Source organism: Danio rerio, chromosome 24 (genome assembly GCF_049306965.1).
Source record: "Danio rerio strain Tuebingen ecotype United States chromosome 24, GRCz12tu, whole genome shotgun sequence".
NCBI classification, from domain to species: domain Eukaryota; kingdom Metazoa; phylum Chordata; class Actinopteri; order Cypriniformes; family Danionidae; genus Danio; species Danio rerio.
Window position 1 is genome coordinate 33275720 of NC_133199.1, and position 24195 is coordinate 33299914.

The following is a 24195-nucleotide window of genomic DNA, read 5'->3' on the forward strand; positions in this document are numbered from 1 at the left end:
AAAACTTAATTGCATTTTTAATAATAATTGTATTTAATATGACACTTTTTCTTTTAATGGGTTAAAGTAAAGAAAAAAAAAAGAATGTTACAAAAGACTAAAATCAAAAAGAAATGCTTTATGCTATTTAGGAGCAATGTGTAGCCACTGACAGGTAAAATTCGCTTTTCTCTCTCAAGTTCAAAGCAAATTAGGCTTGCCACGATAGACTGTGTTGACGGTGATACCGATTTTAAGACGCAACACCGGTTACATCACGTTTTTACCGTGACACCGTCCTCACATTTGTTTTTTCTAAGTATTCGTTTTTTTTTTTTTTTATTAAATATTTATTTCAATTAAATGGAAAATAGAATTCGTATTAATTTACTTAAGACCAGAGCATGCTTTATAATTAAAATCTGAACATAGTAATGTGTCATATTTCAATTATAACGTGAGAATAAATATGCAAGGCATACTCTCATTTTAAAAATCACGCGATCATCATCTCACAGTTTTTAATAATAAATATCTTATTTTTATTAAAACAAGAATGATGTAGCAATGCCGCTCCATTGACAAGCCAACTGCAGAGAAACAAAGCAATCATCACGGCAACTGAAGTGAGCACTTTTTCCGAAGTTCAGCTCTTCTTTTTTGCACTTTATGCATTTCATGTAAAAAAATAAAAAATGAATATGCCTACAAGAATGTAACCTGTGTGTGCGCGCGTCTTTTATCACCGAGGCCGCTCTCTTTAAAAACCGAAAGTTGCTTCATCTGTCTGGAAATATTTCGGCTTTTAATAAATGAAAAGTTAATTTAGGTGAGCCAATATTAAAAACTGCTATAAAGTAACTGTGAAGTGCGGCTACACATCGAATCTGAGGTCTGATCTCATCTCTCTCTTGCTATCATTCAGACATCGAAACGCCACACAGGTCAAGTCGCAAAAGTGACGCTGGTACCAGCTGACAGGTAGAATAGATGAAGCCTTTGCGAAATCTGTCAAAATACAGCGCTGAAATTAACAGGCACAAATATCTTTAAGCCAGAAAGTCACGCCTTATCTGTCAAAACGCAATTCGAGCCAATAGGAGTTGTGTAGCCTATTAATTATATTAATTCTAATAAAATGAAAACCAAATTAAACTATTCATTGCATTTTTCGTTTGATAAAAATATACGTAAACGAAAAAAAATCAAAAGGGTGGCTAGTTTGTATTAATGTGTCTTAATATTGATAAAAATATGCTCAGCCTATTTAAGCTTCACGGTTATATGCTGCGCACCACGTTACTGAACTACAATATCTCCGAGGGAGACTATATAACTCGATAGACAACATTACCTTGAGGGATTTTAAAAATAAAAGGTGTTTTAAAAAAGGAACAACACGCCAATCGGCAACAAATAAAACATCTTGCCAGGGTATGCTGTGTGTAATTCGCCACTGACAGTGACATAAGACACCTGCGCCTGTCAACTGTGCTTGTAAGAGAGCTCAAAGCTGGTATCGATATAACCAAAAAAAGCAAGATCATATAGTTATAAATATTCCATAACAATACTTATCGAAATATTTATACATTTACATGTTGATTTTTTTTTAGCCTGTTAAATAAAATTACTTTTATTTAGCCTGTCTTTAGATTTTTTACACAATGTTTAATTTCTTAACATTTCTTTCTTTTTTATTTAAAGTTTATATATAAAATGAGTGCTAGCTTGTTTAGTTGTGATCATTATGCAAGGATCATATTTCATATTCGGTTTATTCTTCACTAGCCTATAAATTCGTTAATAAGGCTATTTTATAAACGGATTGTTCATAAGGACTAAGCTATTAATATATAATGCATTAGGCTAAATAATACATTAAGAAATTGAAGTCAGGTAGGACAACAAAAGACAACCAAACATGTTCCCCCTGTTAGCAAATATAACCAAAAAGTATCTTTGCGTGCAACAAGCTGCTCATCTGAGGGTGTGTTCAGCACGATGGGGAACATAGTGAGCCCCACAAGATCCCATCCTTTTGTTTCTTGTTCATTCGTTTAATCGTATTTAAACTTTGTGCAATTTAATTACTTATCTTGCTATTTTATTTTCTTATTCATTTTAAAAACATTCTAACATTAATCACATTCGTCCATTCAAACAATTTACGCCGAATCGGCAATTCCCGCAAAACTGAAAGTGAAAGTATTATATGCATTTATAAGCTATTCAAAAGCAGAAAGAAAAGAGGAAACCCGACCTTCACGGTGATACCGGTATTACCGGTGTTGTCACATGTCGATTAACCTGTGGGGAAATTTCCTCATCGTCACAACCTTAATTTGAATGCCAAAGGATTTTAGATGTATATAAATAGTATATAAAAATAGCCTATGTAAAATATTAACGTCATCAAATTAATAAAATAATGACAAATTTGAAATAAATGACAGAAAAGTTTATAAAAACAGACATTCTCTAAAAAATATAAAAATCGCAATATTAAAATGAGTAGATTTTTTTAAATAAATAAAATGCGTTGATTAACTATTACTAATGGTGTATATATTTTACAGCCAGTCTAGATCTCATTACATTCTCTCCCGAGTATATAGCCAAAGTTTTTCTTAGTCGTTTACATTAAAGAATCTATTATTTACTTTTTCTCTCTGTATCGTGGCTGAGTGTGCGCTGTCAGCTGAATATAGGCTTAAATTAAATCTAAAAAGCAACTAGCCTGCGAGCTAATATTTGTTATTTTTTTTCCGCATAACAGCCAATTTCAACCGCGAGGAGATACCAACAGCTTGATATGCAACATTTTCTAAAATATTATTTAGCTCGGAATAAAAACAATTCACAAAAATTGATTGTGTTTTTTTTTTTAAGATTGGATTAGCCTATTTTACAGTGTGTAAACATTAGAAATAATAATTAGGCTAAAACACAGTAGATTACCCCTTCATTCAGATATGTCGTTGTTTGGGAAACTCTCCCCTGGTCTAGAAGCTTCTCTAGCTTCTTATCTGCTCCACAAGCGCAGCGCGCTTCTTCCTCTGGCTCTGCACCAGGGCTGGGTTTCCCAAATAACAACATAACTCGCGGCAGAAATATCATAGTACAATGTGTCGTTTGGGAAAAGAACGATGTAGTGACGAGTGTGTCCCAAAACCTGTAGTTTCTCTGTCACAGATCTATTGTTTGAACCACATTAGTTATAACGTAAAATGCCCATAATGATGCTCTAAACGAGGTGGTAACAACTTCTTTAGAGAGAGAGAAAAAAACAACAACATTATTTTATTTGCAAATTATATTGTTTTACACAATCACACATTTTTAAAAAAATCTTATCATAGTTTTGGTGAAAACATGCACTTATTTTCCATATTAATTGAAATATATATAACGGCACATATAAGACCAATTTTTGTTTCCTTTACAAATATTATTAAGAATTTTATTTCTAATTTCATATATAAATTATATAAATCATTAATGGTTGTAGGCCTAATTTACAGTAGGCTATTTATTTAGAAATAGAAAAAACTTAAATATAATATTAATTATTATTATTATTATTAAAGTAGGATATTGCAAACAATATGCAAAATAAATGCAAACAATATTCCATGACTCCAATATCAATTGCTACGAGCCTAATATAGAAATTTTAATTAACACGTAGTTCAGTCCATAAGTTGCTGTGAATAGAAACAGCCTATATGAGCCTACATTCAGTGGCGTAGCGCAAAATGCGGAGGCCCCCCTGCAGGGATCGCTGACGGGGCCCCCTGATGAGGGGGGGGGGTTGGGGGGGAATACGTCATACGCCCATTTGCATATCACTGACGTCATCACGTTCTACCGTTTCTGTTTAACAGCCTATGGTTAATAAAGGGGTATTTATAATTGCACTACACTTTATATAAGCATGTTTATTTAACTAAATTTATTGCTGTTTGAATACAGTATATCATTACAGATGTGTAACGTTAGTGAATGTGCAGTAATCTCTCATATGAAATAAACTCAGACAAGTTCAGAAACTGTCACTAAAATATCTGTGATTGTGAACAAGAAAAGAATAAACGGTCCAATTAAATTGTTAAAATAAAGTAGAAGTAGATCGGTTTGACTGTACAAGGGAAATACCTTCACACTGCCTGTGCTAAATCATTTGTCCTCGGTATGCAGAGGGGTGATCTGCTCTCGGGCTGCAGGTGGGAGAGGCTGCTGTACGAGGACTGACTGGGCCGCCTGTCAGTGCTGTGAGGCGGGGGAGGGGCCGGCGGCATCACACGCAGCTCGTTGAGAAGAGTAGGGACGCTACAGTATGGAAAAATGACAGTCTAAAAAAATCTCCAATAACACACAAAAAAGTCGCTAGATTTGTCGCTAGGGGGGTCTGAAAAGTCGCTAAATCTAGTGACAAAGTCGCTAAGTTGGCAACATTGGCGGCAAGCAATCAGAATGAAGTAGTCCACCGCTTGAGAGGTGTTCAGAGAACACAGACGTGTGAACTTTGGTTCCGACCACAGTTGTTCCCAACAGTTTATTGAAAATCGCGACGACGCGGGGCCCCCTAATCACGCGGGGCCCCCCCGCGGTGCGTGCCCTGCGGGCCCGTCCGCTACGCCACTGCCTACATTTCTATAAGTTGGCCTATAGGTAAAAGGTATATAACCGGGGATTTTGTGTCAACCTTGCTTGTGAAATATACTCAAGATATACCCCTGCCCTCATCTCAAACAAAATGTTTGGCTATTAATGAAGCAGCCTGTCTGAGGTGTTAATGGGGCATTGCGCTTTAACCGAAAACAACAACAACCCAAAAGCACTAAATTGGTTACAGGGGTTGCTTCAGAAAATTGCCTAATAATAATAGTAGTAGTAGTAATAACAATAATAATAACAATAATAATAATAACTACTGGCTTGTTTATAACTTAAGTTGTTTTTACTTCGGTTGCACCACATGCTCTTAAGGCAAACCGTAGTTAGTAAGGTCATAAGCTCGCCGTAAAGTCATACGTAGTTGCATTAAATCACCTAATATCAAATAAAAAGTGTTTCAATCGTTAAACTGATTTAGAATTCTGCAACTAATGCATCTACATATAACTGTTCTTTGAAAATTTGCTGTGAATGCACACAAATTACACAAAGTTATCAAAACATAAAACTTGATTTTTTAAATATTCTACACTTTAAAGAAAAAATAGCAGGGAGAAAAAACCCAGTCATAAAGAAATGTATGTTAAAACAAAACACTCCTTGAAACAAAATTAAACTCTTCATTTACAAACCGAAAGAAATGCGAGATTTGGGAAGAAAATAAGGCTGTGAATAGAGAGAGATCATTGCAAGCTCCTCGATGTAAACTAATCTCACCATCATCTCTTTTCTACCATTATACATGGGGGGAGGCTGCGGTAAATTTTTAGTTGGAACACAGAGTTAGGTTTAAACTAAGTGAAATGGTGCAACACAGAAATATTTAGTAGTGCGTACATTGTAAATTAGTGTCCCTTTAAGTCACAACTAGGCTTCATTTTAACTTACGCACTGCTGGTGCAACTGGCCCCATGTAATCAATAAAAGGCTGCATATTAATAAGTGGGTTGCGGGTTATAATCTAAAAGCTATTGCCAGTCAAACACAGCACAGCCATTACAGCAAAATGGAGAGATTTAAATGGACATATTGCACATATGGAATTATCCACTCACTGCATGTCGTCTACCCTGATAAACATGCTAATTGTCTTATTATTATTAATATTATATTGTATGCACTTATGAAATTAAAATTTATAAAGCCTGGTTTATACTTCTGCGTTATGACCGGCGTAACCCACAGCACATGCAACGCGCGTAGCTGTTTATTTTACTTCTGCGCGATGTCTCTGTTGGTCTGCATTAACACTTTCGAAACGCTAGTTGGCAGTGAGGTGTTAATGTTCCTCTGTGTTGAGTTTCTTCGCTGTTGTTTTGTTTTTTCTAAACGCTTCCTGAACATACAAGTGGCTCAAACTCACTCATTTTGAGGCTGGAACCGGCGGACGTGGAACAACTTTAACTATGAGATAAACACAAAACAAAACTTTCTATCCAGAGCTCCTTCACGGGACTCCACACTTGTAAACAATCGCTCTATTGGGCTCGCGCCACTCGCAGTGCTCTTGGTCCCGCCCCCAGACTCGTCAGCGCTGCCAAGCCGACCAATCACGACCATCAAAAAAATCACAAGCTTGCGCTCTGTGTCGTTGCGACTTGTAATTACATTTTTTGAGAGGTGCACATCATCGACGCCGACAGCCAATAAACAATGCTTAAACATTCAAATGTGCTTTTAGAAACTTAAAATATTTATGTTTCTAATATTTAATTATATATTTGCTGTGTTTAATATAGGGGATAGAATAGCATACAGTATAAAAAAAAAATGTAGTCCTTTATACCGAAATAGGCCGGCTATAAGAGGTTGTTCGCTCTGCATGCATGTGAAAGAAATGAACAGAGAAAAATAAACAGACGATAAATAATAGGCGACTCACCTTACGTGCCGATATGCCCATTTATTTAATTCATAACTGCTACTAATAGCTATGCAAAAGGGAACCTATTTTGAGTGCATGAGAGTGTTTTGCATGTAGTGACAGATTTTCAAATATTTGTAACCTGGCCTATAATAAATAATAATAATTATTGATAAAGCAAGTTATACTGCAATCAGGTAATGTGTTTCATTGACTCGATAACTTTAATATTTTGTAGTGTGTGCTGTGACGCGATTTTCATTTCTTGCAATGTGCGCACGTTTAAGATTTGAGGTAATAACATCGCCATGATAGTCAAAGAAATGTAAACATTCTTTTTACCCCAACACAATTTAATAGGGCGCTATAAAGGCTAAACAACTTCATTCTTATATTTGTTTAATTTTTGCAGCCTGGGGCTATACTTCTCACCATCTATTGTATCTTTTCTAAAGCATACAGTATAGTGTAAAAGCATGTTTATTACTAAGAAAAAAAGAAAAAGTATTTTTTAATTGATCACATCACATAATCTACTGTAGGCTACATTACACATACAGTTAGTGCTGCTCTATTATGGGAAAAATCATAATCACGATTATTTTTGTCATAATTGCAAACATGATTATTCAAAACTATTTTTCAGCTGAAGTCAAAATTATTAGTGCTCCTGTGAATTTTTTTTATTTTTTTTTTAAATAAATATTTCCAAAATGATGTTTAACAAATTCAGGATTTTTTTACAGTATTTTTTATAATAGTTTTTTTCTTCTGGAGGAAGTATTTGTTTTATTTTGGCTAGAATAAAAGCAGGTTTAAATATTTTGAAACCTATTTTAAGGTCAATATTAATGACTTGCCCAATTATCCTAAATAAGCCTTTGAATCGTACTTTAATCTGAATGCTTGTATTTTGAAAAATATCTAGTAAAATATGTGCTGTCATCATAACAAAGATGAATGAAATCAGTTATAAAAAAATAGTTATTAAAACTATTATGTTTAGAAATGGGTTGAAAAAAATCTTTCCATTAAACAGAAATTGGTGGAAAATGGTTGCTAATAATTCAGGAGGGCTAATAATTCGGATTTCAATTGTATATATGCAGTTATTTTCCTCCCTGTAAATGAGCAAAGGGAAATATGTACAATAGAATAAAAATATGAAACAAACTGTGCTTTAAGCATCTAATAAATGATCACTGAACACAGCATTTTGACACCTATTTGACCATTAAAACGCTCACAGTAAGATAACTTTAGATGTGTGTGCTCTGCTCGTCTAGGCTAAGTGCACACACACAGCAGCATGTACAAATCAGATTATAAAAAATGATCAAGAGCATGCTTTTCCTTTTATCCTTTATTTTTAGTTTTTTTTTTGTTATTACACTTTTTTTAAGCGGTGAGGACAATATTCACTGGTTCCCCCCTCCTGTATAATAATTAAATGTTACATTTTTAAGAACTTCACAAATAGCCTAAATAACACTTTTCAGTATCAGTGATAATATAAATAGTAACTAATAATAAGAAGAAGAAGAAGAAGAACAAAAAATATTAGCCTATTGATAACAATATAAGTGAGATGTTGAGGAAAAAACAGCGTAGGCTACTAACTCTCCATCGTTTTTGATTCATATTTTAAATTATTTGACAGAAAAGCTAACATGCTCACACATTGTCTGGATTAAGCAGACCTAGTTGGAGTTGCAATGTTTCCAGCAGCATTCAATACACGTTCAGACTTTCTATCGGAGTGCTTGTAGCGCAAATGCACAAATGCTTTTTCCTATGCTACATTTCTCGTCAATGTCTTCCATTTATCACTTCTCTTTTGTATCTGGCCATTTTTAAATAGGGTTCTGCGATATCTGGCTGACAAAAAATCAAAAAATAAATCTTAATTTTTATAATTTTATATATTTTTATTTTATTTTTTGTGCTCATAATATTGACCTTTGCAGATTTTTACCTTTTTATTATTCAGCTAAACTAAAAACCGGAAGACTTTCTCCAGTGGAAAAATATAATAGGGAATATTATAAAAACATTGCTTGCCTTTTTTTAAAATTAAGAAAAGTCTTTACATGGAAAGGTCATATCACTTTCAGTAGTCCACAATGATTAAAAGCAGCTACTGAAAGTTATACTCGCATATGTTGCTGTTAAATCATGTAGTTGTGTGATGCATAACTATGGTGTAAGTGCACACCTAAGGATTAACCTTTTTTCCAAGAAAGAGACTTTTAAACGATATTGATGAACAGTTGATATGATCTATTAAAAGTCAGTGATGCTAACAGTTAATCATCTTGTTTGCTTTCAGGCTCTAGCACTGGCAGAACAACCTACATGAGAAGACCATGGACAAAAGCAGACGTGAAGGCTGTAATGAGTTCAAAAGACTGATTATTATTGTACACATTTTCTTTTTTTTCTCCCTTGTCACAGAGTGACAATATTTAACTATTTTCAAACATGTAAATAAAAAAATATAAAAACATGGCCCAGGCCCACTTCTGTTCCATGCCAGTGCTTCACAGTCCATCATCACTCTAGGGCAGTCTCTACATTGCTCTACAGATTGCCTCTGCTTCTCAACCCATGTCTGCCACTACTCCACAGTCTGGTACTGCTCCACAGTCCAGGTCCACGTCTGTTTCATGAGCCTGGGCAATACCCATCACACAAAAACCCATAACCCACAAATGCAGTCCCTCAGACTGAACTTTTACAACAGTGTTGAGTAGCAAAAAGACATGTTTTTTGTTTTTTATTTACATGTTTGAAAATGGTCAAATATTGTCACTGTGACAAAAAAAGTGAAAATGTGTATGATAATAATTAGTCACATTATAACACATTATATTACTGTCACATTACGAAATTTAGTTTTTAATCTGTTTTGTGTTCATATAATTCTGTATGTATCATTCAATTTGTGGAATCAAACTTTTATGTCTAGTTTTATCTTTTTTTCTTTTTATCTATTTTTTTATCTGTTTTTATTCATCTAATTTTTGTTCTTGTCAGAGTGATAATAGTTTATGCATTTCATAATAAAATGTATATACATGTTTAATTGCCCTGCTGTTTTCCTGGACTTCAAAAAAAAAATAAAAAGTTTTTTTTTTTTTATTCCTGTCATTGAGTGGCAATGTTTTGTATTTGACAGTATTCTAGTGCACTACCATGTTGTGTTCTAGTATAAATATTTAAATTTGAAAAAGAATAATCTGTTGAACGACTTAATTAAATTTTAAAATACCATTAGTTTGTTTATAAGCTGTAATCATTCATTCATTTATTTTCTTTTCGGCTTACTCCCTTTATTTATCAGGGGTTTCCACAGTGAAATGAACCGCCAACTTATCCAGAATATGTTTTATGTTGCGGTTGTTCTTCCAGCTGCAACCCATCACTGGAAAACACCCATACACACTCATTGTTCAACAGTACATTAAACAGATTGTTTAACTGATACAACACAATAAGCCTACAGATTTGTTAAATCAAAAGTGTATTATAAGCAAAATAGGATTTTGTCATTTAAGAAGTGACAGGCAGAACCTTAGCAACTGAGATGGGTTTAGCAGGGGTCTAGCTGAGGAAAGCCAGAGTCTGTTCTGTTGTCACCCTTACTGCAATAGCAGAATAGTATGATATGTAAAATGTGTTAATCAGTCCTCTTAAACCATGAAGGGGCTAGGTTTGTGTGTAACATGTAAACAGACCTTGTAAACCATGATTTTGTCTGGCCCCATAAGCCTGTGAAATGTCACAAAGTTAATTTGAGTGTGTTGTGAAACTAAAATTGCTGTTTTTAAGCGTTGTTTGCCTTTTGTAGCTCAAATAAAAATTTTTGGCACAAGTTTTATGTTCGTAGGATGTTGGCAAAGGTATGTCCCCGTAAACCACCAAAAAGTCACATTGACCTCATAAACCATGTATGCCTGTATGTGTGTGTGTGTGTGTGTGTGTGTGTGTGTGTGTGTGTGTTTTAGGTTCAAATTATTAAGACCTCATAAATGCAATTTGCCTTTTAAATATTCCCGTAAAGCCTTTGATCTCATTCATGAGTCATGTTTTTAGACACCTCATGTTCTCTTATCGCAACCCTTACAGGCTTCAGGCCATTTGATTGCAGTCAATCTTTCAAGTCTTTGCAAACACAGAGCAATTAAAGCACATTGAGGAAAAAAATATCAAAATAATCGTATTTGGGTGATGTTTTAGGTGATATTTTGGGGAAGTGGAGCTCATTTGGCATCTTTGTATGATGTTGAACTTTTCAAAAAGCTTTTGCAATTAAATAATTATGATTGATCACGCGCTACCTAAAAGTGTGAGGAATTAGAAAAAGCAATCACAAACAAGCAATTTGGTCTAATTTCTTAGTGTTTGCTGCTTTTGAAAATGTTAATTAAAGGCTGGAAAGAAGTAACATGTTCCCGGTAGAACACTTGCATGGTGTTTTATACTATTTCTGCATCAATTTTATGTATTTTATATGGATTTATATTCTATGTCTCCATCTTTACAGTCCCATCAACAGATTTCATGTCACCTGATACTTCCTCCATTGAGCTTAGTTTGCATTAGTATGAAGAACGAGTTGGTTTTTGCTTTTTGTTTGATATTTCTTTTGTTGCTTTTGTTTAATTGGTTTTCACCACAATTAATCATGTAGTTTATAAACTCAGATGTCCATTTAGTTTTTCCTTTCATTTGTGTTAATTAATCAATGTTTATTTTTTTGTAAATAAACCAATTTAGATGTTTGTTTCTTTCATTTGTTGTTGCTTTGAGATGCTTGTGACAGATAAGGGAGCCCATGAAGTATGCTTTAGGTAGGACGTTAGGAAAATTGTAGGTTGTTCTCTATTTGTGTAGGGGTAATTGGAATTAAAAGTGCTTGATGAATTTTGATGAAAAATATAATTAAATTGATGCACTTCTAATTCTATAGGTCTCATGTTTGAGAACATAAAAGACACACATTTATTAATTTAATTTATTTAATTTAATTTTTATATTTTATATTATATTTTTATTATAGTTTTTTATTTTATTTTGTATTATATTAATGTTATTTAGTTTTATTGTAATTCAATTTATTTTTAATTTAATTCATTTTTTTATTTATTTAATTTTATTTAATATTTTATTTTTATTATATTTTGTTATTGTTTTATTTTAATTTAATTTATTTTTAATTTCTTTTATATTTTATTAATTTTTTTCTATTTTGTTATTTTGTTTTATTTTACAATAATTTAATGTAATTTAGTTGTATTTAATTTTTAATTTTGTTTTCAGATTATATTTTATTTTATATTTTATTTTATTCTTTTCGTTTTTTTGTTTTGTTTTACAATTTTTTATATTTTAAATTAATTTAATTTTACTGAAGAGTATCTTAAAATGTTCTTTGGTGTGACAGCAAAAATGAACAAACAAATCTTAATAATATACATATAGTGTGAGAGCAATTTATCTTCATTGTTGGACAATTTTCTTCATACAGTGCTATTTATTTTACATGAAATTTTATATATATATATATATATATATATATATATATATATATATATATATATATATATATATATATATATAGATATATAAAGCATACTTTTAAATGCTGCATGTAATGTATTCTATAATGCATGTTATACATTTGAAACCACAGCAATAGTACATACTTTGATGTGTTCATAAGAAGGGAGGGTTTTCTTTAATGTTTCTTTTTTTCCCCCACAAGTGTTTGCCTGGACATCTTGCACCCAGTTGCACTTTGAAAGAAATAGAAGTAAATATTCTTTGTAACAGCCATGAGCATAAGCAGTTATCAGGCTGCTCTAATCCTGTGTTCCACCTGGAATAAAAGTTACAACAAAATCATGTGCTATAATGTGCTTGCCAGGACATTTTTAAGTAATAGAAGATATGGTACAAATGTGGAGCACAGAAATGTAGTTTTTGTGATGATCAGGTACATTACGTGGTCTTTTACCTTGCTTCAATATGCAAACCTGTATCCTTGTAATCTCTCTTGTAAATTAGTCTGTTGTTTAGTCTTGCCAGTTTTTTTTTTTTTTTTTTTTTTATTAAAAATGTGAGTATTTATTATTGTAACCAGTGTACAATTCAAACCTTTGTTATATATTGGAATATACACTCACCGTGGTTAGGTACACTTTATTAGGTACACCTGTCCAACTGCTCATAACACAAATTTCTAATCATGGCATCAACTCAATGCATTTAGGCATGTAGACATGGTCAAAACGATCTGCTGAAGTTCGAACCGAGCATCAGAATGGGAAAGAAAAGTGATTTAAGTGATTTTGAACATGGCATGGTTGTTGGTGTTTGACAGGCTGGTCTGAGTATTGCAGAAACTGCTGATCTACTGGGATTTTCATGCGAACCATCTTTAGAGTTTACAGAGAATGGTCCAAAAAAGAGAAAATGTCCAGGGAGTGGCAGTTCTATGTGCACAAATGCCTTGATGCTAGAAAAACTCAAACAACCACTTGTTATAAGCGAGGTATGCAGAAGAGCATCTCTTAAAGTTTGAGGCGGATTGGCTACAGCGGCAGAAGACCACACCAGGTACCACTCCTGTCAGCTAAGAACAGGAAACTGAAGCTACAGTTTGCACAGGCTCACCAAAATAAACAATAAAGATTAGAAAAATGTTGCCTGGTCTGATGAGTCTCAATTTCTGCTGCAACATTCAAATGCTAGGGTCAGAGTTGGGCGTCAACAACATGAAAGCGTGGATCCATCCTGCCTTGTATCTGTGGTTCAGGCTTGTGGTGGTGATGTCACATTGAATGCCCAGATTACACAGTTTTAGAAGTCACATGATGAATGATCGCAAAGCAGCGTGTAGTCTGGCATATTTGTTACCCATGATACAGTAAGATTTTGTCTAGAACCAGCCATACAAATTCTTCAATTTGGACTGGGCTTAAGAATTGTGCCTTTTTAACCAGAAACATGACATGCTGACAAGAAAGTGTTTGGTGCATACAGAGAAGAGAGAGAGCATGTCTTACAGGTGGTTTGTCAAGCCCACTCAGCCCTGTGAAGCACATGATATGCTTTATTTATATGCGTGGGGTGCTTATAAGAAGGTGTCTTGTGCATTTGGAGAGGAAAAGAGTGTCACCTACAGGTGGTTTGTCATGTCCACTCACCTGCGTGAAGCACATCAAGAATTAAGCACAATATTTCCAAAAACACGGATTGTTGATAAAGTGTCTGGTGTATTTAAAGTGGGGAGAGTGTGTCTCCTACAGGTGGTTTGTCAAACTTACTAACCTGCACCTGTTTATGGATTGTTTATAAAAAAGGGTCTGGTGTAAATAAATACAGAGAGTGCTGTTATTGGGGAAAAATCCTCCCCTTAAAAAATCCTTCATCTACAAAAGACTTTTTAATAAACTTTGAAGATCCCGTGAAGTGCTTTAAAATATGCATTTTATTCAGTGTTTGTCATAATCTCAACTGAAACACGAAAAGAGAGTGGAATAAAGTGTAGCTCCTCCTCTTTTTAAAAACAGCCAATAGTATTTCATCGCTCCGCCAGCTGTGAAAGTAATTGAGCTTAAGTGGAGGGAGGGGCCTATCAGATTATGGAGAGCATTTGATTGGTTATGATGTGATGAAAAACTATAGTGTGAGGTGATGTAAAAAGAAATTATAGATCCATTTTGGCAGAAGTGACAAACTGCAAGCTTTACATTTTTATATCAGCTTTATAAAATCTAAATTTTGTCACTCCATAATAAGACTAAACAACAGTCTAGACAGCCTGGTTTATTTTAAAACTATTAGTAATCAAGTTTCTGTCGTCAGCCTAAGAGGATTTCCAACCATGAATGCCAGTTTGGACTTAAAAAAGCATCTTAATTTTGCATCTTGTGTGTTTTTGATCTTTAGGATGCAGTGGAAACGTGCAGGGGTTCGTGCATTCGTGCTACAGAGCAGCGATGTGCGCTTGCTGAGAATTGAGTGTGATTGCACCATCCCTCGTGTAAACAAGCAACTCTGAAAGCCCTTCCTGTGATTGACACCACTGGAAATGCCAAGCAGAGGTGTCTTTTGTCTGCCTTTCCTTGCTTTCAGCAAACACCAGCACTCCGGGCTGGAAAAGATCTCCACGCATAAGGATAACAGCAGCTGTCTTTGACAGGCAGGTATTTTTCGCTTCTCGAGCCAACCATTTGATTGCAGGTTGTAGATTGTTTGGAAAACATGTTGACATTATTCTGTTCTTTCTTTTGGGTGGTTGATTCCTGGTTTTAAAGGAAAAGTCTGCCTGTTTACTCTCCCTCGTGTCATCCTAAACCCATATGACATAATTTATAGTTTAGGTTTCAGAGTACAGAAGTTTTGAAAAATGTACCAACTCTTCTACATATAGTCAGAGTGAAATAATAATCATTAAATCTTTCTTTTTGTTGTTTTCATAAAAAGATTATCATATTATAATATAATTTATAATATAATATAATATAATATAATATAATATAATATAACATAATATAATATAATATATAATGTAATCATTTTTAAAACCCTGATAGTAAAACTAAAATCATAAGATGTTCCTTTTTTATTTTACTTATGTAGTTTTTATTATTATTATTATTATTATTATTATTATTATTATTATATAATAGTAATAATAATAATGATAATAATAATAATTTAATTTGTTAACTTGGCATTAATATAAAGCTGAAATATCATTAACATGTTTAATATAATAACATATATGAGCAAAATCACACTTATAGCAGTGTGATATGGCTGTATATCAGCACTGGTGGGAGGGGTGCATATAGGCTCAAAGCCCAATGTCGAGTGCCTCAGTGTCTCACCTTTGACGATATACAGCCATATTGCACTGCTATGAGTGTAATATTGGGTTTATACAACAGTTCGATGACATAATCATGTATATAAAAAAGAAAATCAAGCATGGTTACATCACAGACATCATTTTAGAGCTAGAATTTGAATGATTCTATAGCATAATTCATTAAATGATGGCAAAATAGATGATTTTGCTGACATTTTAAATTTATAAGGTTGAATGGCATGAAATGCCATCCATCTAAGATTTCCCCGTATTTCTCTCTTGTAATAAGTCGGGATTTCACAAAAATTAACCCCAGAAGAAGTCAAAGCAAAGCAAACACCACCAGATTACTGTGTTATAAATACAGCACTACAGAATACAAAAGAGAGAGCGATCGACTTAGAATGTCACCTGTTCTGTAATGATTTGTTCAGCTGTAGTTTTAAGTTAGAAACTTACGCTGAGAAATGCTGTTTTTCTTCCCTATGGACATATTATGCGGTCTCTGTCGCAATCTAGTGGTGGAACATCAACCGCTCAATGACAGGCTGATGGCTGCCGACGCGCAGAATCACCAAAATTATGAATATTTACAAAAGGCAATGTCATTATAAATAAACTGCATAGTTGCAATCTAAAAAACTACATCCTCAACTAAAAAAGCCTCAAAGTACATCACTGTCCAACAGCTGCAATATTTCTCAAACTGTAGTGAGTTTATTGTTCTGCTGTCACTCTATGTGGGCGTAGTAATATACAAAGGTGATGAGGCTGTACGAGTCCTGATATTACAGAACATCGCACAGCTATCAGCCAATAAGATTCCAGCACCAGACAGAATTGTTTTGTGTGTGTGTGTATATATATATATATATATATATATATATATATATATATATATATATATATATATATATATATATATATATATATACATTTTTTAAGTTAAATATTAAACTGTCATATTTTCCATCTTATAACAGAACAAACCGTTTGGAATGACAAAGATTTATTTTAATTTTTATAATTTTTGTATGAATTACTCTTTAAAATGTGTTATGCTTATCCCAAATACTAAATAAATGAAGTTATCTTTCAATAATGCACTGTCTAATAAACCCAACACCATTTTGTTGCGTTTACTCAACTAAATCCATTAGAGGCCTGTTTAATCAAATTAATTTGCATGGGCTGTAGACATATTTCCCATCCATCGTCAGCAGTAACCAAGTGGTATGCTAATATTCTAAGCACAAACACATAAAACTGCAGGTCATATGCAGATTAGCGGGACTGAGGCCTCAGAAACTCACAGCACAACTGAAGGAACAGGCCTGCAAAAAACCATAATTGGACCCGTTGGATTTGCTTCTGGACACTGTTTTCCAACCTCGCTCGCAAATGGCCTGAGGCGAGTGCTTACCTGTGCATAATTTGAAAGGCATTACGAGTGAAGGATTGGACTCTATAGGTTTAAGTCTCCCTGTGTTATTTGTACTTTTTGCATGCACATGCTTGGGCTGCTTTCTCTTCTTATGCATAATTGGTAGACATATTTCTAGCAATCTCTGTCATTAAGACATTATGGTGAATTTAGGTAGATCTTAGCTTTTATACAGTTGACTGTAGGAAGGGTAAATTTCAATATTTAACAATAAAAGGTTGTTTTTTTTAAGTTTTTCTAAGTCTTTTGTAAGCTCTTTGGAAAGAACTGTGTAGAAATAGTGTGTCCACGGTCGTATTGGAGAGAAATAAACACAATAGTCTCTTTTATTAAATTTCCTGAGGTTAAAAAAGCATCCAAATCCCTCTTGTTTTGAGACCCACAGAATTGAGTGACAGCCGCGCATTTACATGTCTCCATAGTAACGTGCATAATCATATCAACAAGGACATGCGCAAAGCAAACAGGATTAACAGATCTGTTGAACTCGATGTGATCATCAGTCATCATCAAATATGATCAAGAATGAGTTTTACAAATTTAAAACAGTTTTAAAACGCTGCATGTTTGTGAATTACAGTGATTTTACTTTATCACCACAGGCGCATGTCAGTACAGTTATAAAAGAACACACTTCCATCCCGGTTTGTGAACATTAAATCAGGTTTATTTTGTACATTAAAATAACTGATATCCATACAGCAGTGGATATAAATGTGTATCCTGTCACATTTGCATGCAAAAGCGGTGCAAAGTTAAATGCACACACTGTGTGAGCGTGAACATTGTAACGAAATTGTGTGTGACTCATCGTTGCAGAAAGGCTTGGATTAACTCCACAACAAATACATCAAATGATCTTTGGGAAAGCTTTTACTGTAGTATTTCACACAAACATTACGTGAGATCTGCTTCCCTCTTGTCTGTCACTGTGCTGTTTATCTAACACAGCAGGAGATGGAGACACACTCTGAAATTTACATGGGAATGATGGGTGGGGAGAACTAGCTCATTTGCTTTAAAGGCACAGACAAGACTGCCTACTGCCTTCTCTTTGTTTTGGAAGAATCCCCCCTTTCCACCCCATCTTCTCCTTTTTACAAAGGGGAGGTCTTTTCAGAACTCAGAACTTTCCTTAAAATATGCTGAAATGTAAGTTGTGGGTGAGACATTCAGTAATGCATTTGTTGTGATGTTCCTGTTCATTTTATAATGTTTAGAATCACACATAAAGCATGGAAGAAGTTCTCACATCTCTTTACGGCATGTCGTGTTTACATAAATCTACAAATATAAGCACACAGGAAATCAGAAGGGAGCGAATCAAGTGGCAGTTCCACCCCATCAAAAAACAGCCCTCCCCCCCAACCTGCACACAGTGTCCGCCGTCTGGGACTCTCAAGCACAGTTCATCAGTCAGAATCACAGCAAGGCTGTTTAATGTGCTGGACTATGCTTAACCTTTGTAGAATTGAGTCTATAACATTGCTTCATTGTTTGCTGCAACTTTTTACACCTCACTTCTCAGAAATCTCTAAAATGAAAATCACTTGATGCTTGATTTTATTTACACATCTGCATCTTGTAGAACCGACAAAAAAAAAAAAAAATAAATAAATAAAATCTCGATTATAGTATAGAAAGGAGTGGAATTATGAACTTTTTGCAAAGAGCATTATTTAGTAGATGACACAAGTAGGTCATTCAACTTTCATACATGCTTTGTTCAAAAAAGAAAGACTCTCACTATATCTCACTATACAGATGAATATGAATAGGTATATATATATGTCTGTCACCAGACATTTTATCAGGTAACTGAGGTAACCACACCGGGTGCCACTCCTGTCAGCTAAGAACAGGAAACTGAGGCTACAATTCGCAGAGGCTCACCAAAATTGAAAATAGAACAATGCCTTGTCTGATGAGTCTCTGATATCTGCTGCGACATTTGGATGGTTGGGTCAGAATTTTGCGTCAACAACCTGAAAGCATGGCTTCATCCTGCCATGTATCATTGGTTTAGGCTGCTGATGGTGGTGTAGTGATGTAGGGGATTTCTTGCCACACTTTGGCCTATTAGTGCCAATTGAGCATTGTGTCAATGCCACAGCCTACCTGAGTATTGTTGCTGATCATGTCCATCTCTTTATGACCACAGTGTACCCATCTTCTGATGGCTACTTCCAGCAGGATAATACGCCATGTCAAAGCGCAAATCATATCTGTTTTTTTTTTTTTTTTAACTTGACAATGAGTTTACTGTACTCAAATAGCCTCCACAGTCACCAGATCTCAATCCAAAAGAGCCCCTTTGGTATGTGATGGAACAGAAGATTCGCATCATGGATGTGCAGCAGACAAATCTGCAGCAATTGCGTGATGCTATCTTGTCAATACGGAAAAAAATCTTAGAGGAATATTTCCAGTACCTTGTTGAATCTATACCACTAAGGATTAAAGCAGTTCTGAAGGAAAAAGAGGTTCCAACCCAGTACTAGTAAGGTGTACCTAATAAAGTGGCCAATGAGTGTATATACAGAAACATATATTTGTGGGTTTATGTTTTTAAAGCTGCTTTTGTTTGATTAAAATGCTAAAATAAATTACAATTGTATAAATAATTTTAGTATTCTAATTTTAAAAAAAAATTGTCAGTGTTGTTAATATTTTTTTTCAGAGTTTTTCAGAGTAATAAGTAAAAAGCTCTAAAAAACAGTGTTTATTAAAAAACAAACAAACAAAAAAAGATATGTTGTACAATTTAATTCATACGTGCAGATGGAAAATAATAAATGTAAAATCAGAAAGCTTTTAACTGAATAATATCAATCAACATTTCGACTTTTCTTAGTTGTTGTTCCATTGGTTGGAATCACAAACAGTCCCGCCAAAAAATCCAATAATTGAATCTATGTTTTAGTTTTTGGGATGCTTAAACAGATAAATGTTTTAATGGCTCCTCAGAGATGGGATGTTTGCATTTCCAGCTGAGTTAACTGATAAATATCTTATTACATATACTGTGGGTGTCTGTGCACATGGGAGAGAGTAAGTCAAACAACAACAATTTAACACTGAGATGACAGAGGTGTTGTTTATAAAGACAGTCAGCTTAATTAGTGCAGTTCAAAGCTGGCGAAGCAAACCACTGAGCTGTAGATGCTGGCAGTGGCTTTGACATGGGAACACTTCCTAATAAATGCTCATCCATGCCAGTGTCTTGGGTGCTGCATTTATTGGCCTTTTTGGCAGCACACCACCTGCTTCTTGGGCATCAAAATCACCTCAGTGTCCTCAATGCCAAGTTCTTACAGTAGGGTCTGTATCTTGAATAGAACATCTGCAGATTTTTTTATGGCATTGGGTTATGTTGTGTCTTCATATCTGAAACTTTTCAGACCAAAATACACTATGATTGATGTTTAGTTTAGTATGTGATTTAAGTTTAAGCACAGGATTCTGAGAATTTAATTAGGTAAATATTATCATGACAATGCTAGGGTGGCATGATATTAGTATACCGCAATATACTGTACATGTGTTTCGAGATATATTCGGAAATAAGTAATCATTCTAGAAAGATTAGGAGATTAGTTGGGATTTCGTCTGCAAAGAAAAAATAAATGATAATGTCAACACTTTAAAATAACTACACACTATGAATCATTTATATGCTTCATATCTAAATTGAATTTAAAGCAAGGGCTATTTATGCTTTGTAAATCCTTTATAAAGGACAATTAAAGAATTAGTATCAAATGAACAATAAATCTTTACAAACTTATCTAAATTCAATGACTGTAAAGTTTAAACATGCCACAGTCATATCACCCTGCAGCCCAACACCGGTTACTCACTGAAGCTAAGCAGGGCTGAGTCTGGTCACTACCTGGAAGGGAGACCACATTGGAACACTAGGTTGCTGTTGGAAGTGGTGTTAGAGAGGTTTTAATGCCCCAGTTAAAGTGAAGGGGGCACCATACTGCCAGTAAGTGCCGTCTTTCGAAAGAGACGTTAAACCGAGGTTCTGACTCTGTGGTCAATAAAAATCCCATGGCACTTCTCGTAAAGAGTAGGGGTCTAACCCTGGTGTTCTGGCTAAATTCCCTCCATTGGCCTTTAGCCACCATTCCTTTCCACCGAATTAGCTTCATCAATGTCTCACCTACATCTGGTGTGTGGTGAGCGCACTGGCGCTGTTGTCCTGGCTGCTGTCACATCATCCAAGTGGATGCTGCACACTGGAGAGACCCCCTCTCATGATTGTGAAGCGCTTTGAGTGTATGGCCATGCACAATAAATGAGCTATATAAATACACATTACATTACAAATATTTGCTGAATAACAGGTGTGTCAAAATAAGAGCACTAAAATAATATAACAATATATTATGATGCTACATTTTAATGTTTAATCTGTACAGTAATTTTATTTTTACATAAGAATGCAAGGATTTATCTCTTCATTTCATACAGCTTCATTTGTGTATCTGGAAATGATTAGAAATTAATAAAGATATAAAAACTGAATCTCTTTTTTTCCTGCTTTAGAATATAACTGAGCCTTTAATTGTCATTTACAAGGCATTTACAAAGCATAAATAGTCTTCATCTTGGATCGTTCGATTTTGTTTGGTCACAAAACTGCATAAAGCTGAGTTAATAAAACATTTATTATGTATTATAATTTGAGAGTTTTAAACTCACCATTTGAAAATACCAAAAGTTAGTCTTCATCTACATCATCTTTGTATCAGCTCTCTCTTAGAAATATAACTCCTCATCGCTTCAAACAATCTCTCAAACTCCTTTCAGCAAAGTAAAACTTTTGACGATCCATTTTCTTTGTTTTGTTATTGCAAACCGGATGTTCTGCTGTTAGCTTGAACTGTTAGCATAAAGCTGTGGAGGCCTGCAGGTGCATCACGTGACACACAGTAATGATTGACAGGTCACTGAACCAGTGACAGCGCAAAGAGTGCAATAAAACAACGTGTCCAACAGATTAATAAACTACACCATATGTCGTTAGAATCATGCAGCTATATGCTAAATTCTCCATTAGTCAAACTAGGAAGCAAGTGACTGACAGACATCGTATGCAGAACATCAAAACACTGGACTGCTTTGTTTAGATTTTAGTAACTATAACTTTGACTTTTTATTATGTTCGTGGTCTCATCGTTTTGCTTTTTACTACAAAGACGCTGTTTTTGCACATAAGTAAACAATGTAAACAACAGGTCTCCAGAAGAAACAGTGAAAAACCATTCATAATTCAACACTATTATGTCACTGGACTAAATGTGCTTGAAGGAATGTGGTTCTGAGGACTCAAATAACGAGGATTCAAAATAAACCCTGAACGTCCTCACGCTGGCTAAGAAGTTTTAACATATAAAGTAACTATTACTACATGCCTGAATAATTATATATGCAAATAGTAATTTGAATAGCTTATTAATAATTTACTTAAGCATTCTGAATGTTCTTAAAAAACAGCAAATATACTTAAATAACTGGTTTGTAAATAATGCAATACTTAATTTAGTTATGAAAATGGAGTCATTAACAAAGTATGGAAACACAATCATTAATGTATTTGTGAACTGCTTACTAACATCTGTTAATGTAGAGTTAATGCTTAACAGATAATAAATGAACTAATTTGTAATGCTTAATAAATGATTCATAGTGTGTAAAAGTGTTACCATAATTATAATAATATTAAACACTTTTTAAAATGATTAAAATCCCTTTTTGAATGAAACAATTTAGAAGTTTAAATGCAACATCTGTCGTGAAGTAGAAGTAATTTGTTCAAGTCCTATTCAATATGCTTCTAACGACATGGCACACATGATTGGTTGCTGTAGCTTTAGCAGCCATTGGGCTTGCTCCACAACATTTAAATACATCATTGCTTTTTCTGCAAGCACATTTTCGAATATCACCCAAAAACAACACAAATAAAAATAATGCTTAAAAAAATAATGTGTAAAATAATGTAATACATGTTTTTGTGTTGGTTTGATTATTGTGCGATGTTGTGGTGTGTGTTTGTGAAGAGAGGTAGGATTCAGGATCTGTTTTTACCCATCTGGGTCCGTTTGAACAGGTTGAATGAGTCAATAAGGGTGTAGGCTCTTTGTTCCATAGTATGTGTGTCTTTTTCTCTGGGTTTTATTTATAAATTGCCATTTCACTTCAGGAAGCCAACAAGCATTCATGATGACAGTTATGGCAATGGCCTTATAAAGGTTCTCATTTAAACTTGCACAGGTGGTTTCTGGAATATATGCTTCCATAAGCCTGCAACGTGATATTCTTTTGTAACTAGGACACATATTGTGCTATATTAGTGCCTAAATGTTTGACAAGGTAGCCCAGGTACACATAGCCATAATCCACTAGTGTTAAGCCATTTGGCAAGGTATAGCCCAGACACACAATCTAGTTCACTACAGCTAAGCTGGTCAGCAAAGTAGCCAATGCACACAGTCTAAAACACCAGTGTTAAAGAAATAGTTAAAAATGAAAATTGTTCATATTTACTCACCGTCATTTCATTCCCAACTTCCCTAAAACATTTGTTCATCGTTTGAAGACAAATAAGGATATTGTAGGTAAAATCTGAGAGCTTTCTCATCCTCCAAGGTTTAAGATTCCTTAAAATCCAGAAAGGTATACCAAAAAACATCCTCAAAACAGACCATATGCCTTTAGTGGATTATTCAAAACATTATCAAGCTATGAGAATACATTTATGAGCATATAAAACAATTAATATCAACCAAAAAACTTCGGAATTAATGAGTCTTGCCCTACAATAGACAAAATATTACATCTCTCTTCATATATTTAGGCACATAAGATGGAATTATTTGCCAACTACCAGTTTGTACTCTAGAAGCCGCTGAAATGCACTTCTCTGGTCATTTATGTGTGTGAGAGGCATTTGGCTGAGTGCCACTCTGAATGCCACATGCTTCCAATGACCTTTTCCAGACCTTGTTGTAGACGGAGGTGCCCCTCACCTGTCAATACTGGTTTTCATGGACCACTTCTCTTCACCTTTCCTGTGTTAAGCAGAGTGAAAAGGAAACGGGCTTGCAATGCTTCCATTAGTAAGTGAATATTAAAAGTGATTTTGCAGAAATGCAGTTTAAAAATTAAAGCGTCCTTGAATTATATCCTTTTAAGTTGTGTGTATACAGCTATGGAAAGATTGAGTGACCACTGAAATTCACTTTTTCTGCTTTTACAATTTATAGTATTCTGAAAACTACTGATTAACATCTACTATAAACTACTGATGTAATTACAAAATCAATGCACATTGCA

The 24195-nt window shown here is 34.3% G+C and overlaps 1 long non-coding RNA gene across 2 annotated transcripts in view; it reads left to right on the forward strand.

The window, feature by feature from the left end:
- Window positions 1-24195, forward strand: part of LOC141380727 (uncharacterized) — a 143058-nt gene that overhangs the window by 117662 nt on the left and 1201 nt on the right. The window contains exons 3-4 of one of the 2 annotated variants that reach the window (XR_012399456.1): window positions 14480-14732; window positions 23860-23978. This is a non-coding gene — a long non-coding RNA (uncharacterized lncRNA). The remainder of the gene's footprint in view (window positions 1-14479; window positions 14733-23859; window positions 23979-24195) is intronic. The other variant, XR_012399455.1, reaches the window with a different exon arrangement.